Source organism: Orycteropus afer, unplaced genomic scaffold (assembly GCF_000298275.1).
Source record: "Orycteropus afer afer isolate SDZICR_OR568_19922 unplaced genomic scaffold, OryAfe1.0 scaffold00331, whole genome shotgun sequence".
NCBI classification, from domain to species: domain Eukaryota; kingdom Metazoa; phylum Chordata; class Mammalia; order Tubulidentata; family Orycteropodidae; genus Orycteropus; species Orycteropus afer.
Window position 1 is genome coordinate 1,524,027 of NW_006921918.1, and position 2,373 is coordinate 1,526,399.

Sequence of the window (2,373 nt, forward strand, 5' to 3'; positions counted from 1 at the left end):
AAGTCAGTCTACTTGCGTAAAGATTTACAGCTTTGGAAATGCAGTGGGGTTGCTATGAGTTGGAATCCACTTGGTGGCAGCAAATTTTTTGGTCTACAAAATCAAAATCTGGATTAATTTTGGTACAGCAAAATCTGGATTAAGTTTGATTGAATAACCGGGACTACAACATAACCAGGTTGAAACATAAAAAACATAGCAATCCCAAACATTTTAGGATAGGAAAATGAAAAAAAAAAAAAAAAGGGAGTGGTGTTAACTTTTAGATTTAGAATTGAATATCTTAATTTAAAACTCAGTAATAGTTATGGAACTGATTATTCTGATTTGTTAACCTAGTATACTTTATTTAGAAAATTATTTAATCATTTAAGACTACAAAAAATAGCATTGTACCAACAATTGAGATCATAGGAATTACCTAAAACAGTGAAATGTGCAGAAGTATGTAAGCAAGGAAACAGGATAGATTATCTGATTTTATCTGCTAGAGTTAAATATAGACGATAAATGTAGGATATAGAAAATAAACATACAAAACTTGTCAATTTTTCTGAACATTTTTCTTTGAAAAAAGTGCTTTACTGACAGCATTGTATGAATTTAATTGTGAAATATATTAAGAAAATGTTCAATGATATTTACGTTCCTAAATAAGCCTTTATTATTATAAATCATTATGTTCAGAAGTTCTTTTAGTGATCATGAATAATATATTTTTTATAGAAAGAAATATTTATATTCAACCTTTAAAAAATGCACAGACAAAATATGTGCATTTCTCCCATTGAGAAGCATTAGTGTTGCACTGCACAGCTAAGAATGAATCTGGGGTTATAACTTTGGGCACCAGGATGCTTAAGTGGAAACATATCAGTTCTTGTAACCTGAAAATTTAAATGAATAATGTTTGAAATTGATATTCTTTTAGTTTTTTCTCAGAGTATTGAAATTTTAAAAAATAAGAAGAACTATTGACATACATTTTATTAATTATAAAAACTTTTCATACTGTATTAATAGATTGTTATTACAATATGCATACATTACATAATATATGTTAATAAAATAAAATATAATTTTACACATGTCAACATTAACATCTATTTTAATGTAATAATTGCTATGATAAATAATGTGGTAGCCTAATATAAAAAATATTTCCAAATAATTTGAAAAAGGACGTAGAATAAAAATATGTTTGCAAGTTATGTGTGTAAAAGTTAATGTACATTTTCAGGGCATTCACAGCTAGAGGAAGGCAACAGATTCAGTCCCTTAGTCTAGCACATACATACTCATAACATCTATTTGCTTTGCTTTGTCATAACATATGAAAAATCATTAAAGTGTTTTAATAAATGTCTGGTTTTCCTGCTCATTCATCTTATAAATATTAATTAGCCATGGATCAGGCAATTAAAGTTTAATCAATTTGCACTAATTAGCACCACATACTTGCATAAAAAGATAAAACCAACTCCTGCATCTGGCTGTTATTTGCAGTTTTTGTCAAGTGCTGATGAGTTTAATCTTGAAGGGAAGATTAAGAAGAAAAGAAAAAAAAATAAATCAAGAGAGTAGTGTTAATTTTATTAAATTTTCACTCAAAGCATTGGTCATGAGTAGCATGGAGATAATGCCAGCAACGTTAAACTCTTTTCCACAGCCTAATTCACCAGCTCCTAACTCATAGCACTGTTCAACGCAAAGGGGCTCCATATCTTATGCCTGTGACACCCCTATATGTGTTTTACTTTACCGTCATCATAAATTTCAATCTGATTCACTTCTATCCTTTGTGATTTAAAAACTTTTAAAATGAATGATCACTAGCACCATAGGCTTTAAGGATCCACGTTGTTCATTTCATAATGAACGTGAAAGATCCAGGTTGAAAATGGAAATAAAAAATTTCAGCTCTACAAATAAAACTGAAATGTTCTTCACTAGAAATTACGTGTAACTGTTAATGATGTGCAAGATCTCTAAAAAGTTAAAATTTTCATCCTGATCTTTTGTGGGCATTTTGTAGCACAACACATTTTTGTCCTGCAGCGATTTTAGGAGACCAACTCCTGCTTCTCTGCATTTGACTTCTGAATTTGATTAAATAAATTACACTGCCAATCTAGCAAGGAGACATTGTACAGTGCATTTGCATTACTATTTTGTTTTTTAATAACCAGAGAAAATAAAGTGTTCCATTACTGCCTATTCATATAATTGACAAGGATTATAGGGAATGGAACTAGTCTTTAATCACTGATGGAAATTTATCTTAGGCTTGGCAGGTAAAACTACACGTTTTAAGATGATTTAGCATTGTACTAAAAAATAGAGCATGATTCATAAAAAAAGCTATGCACCATT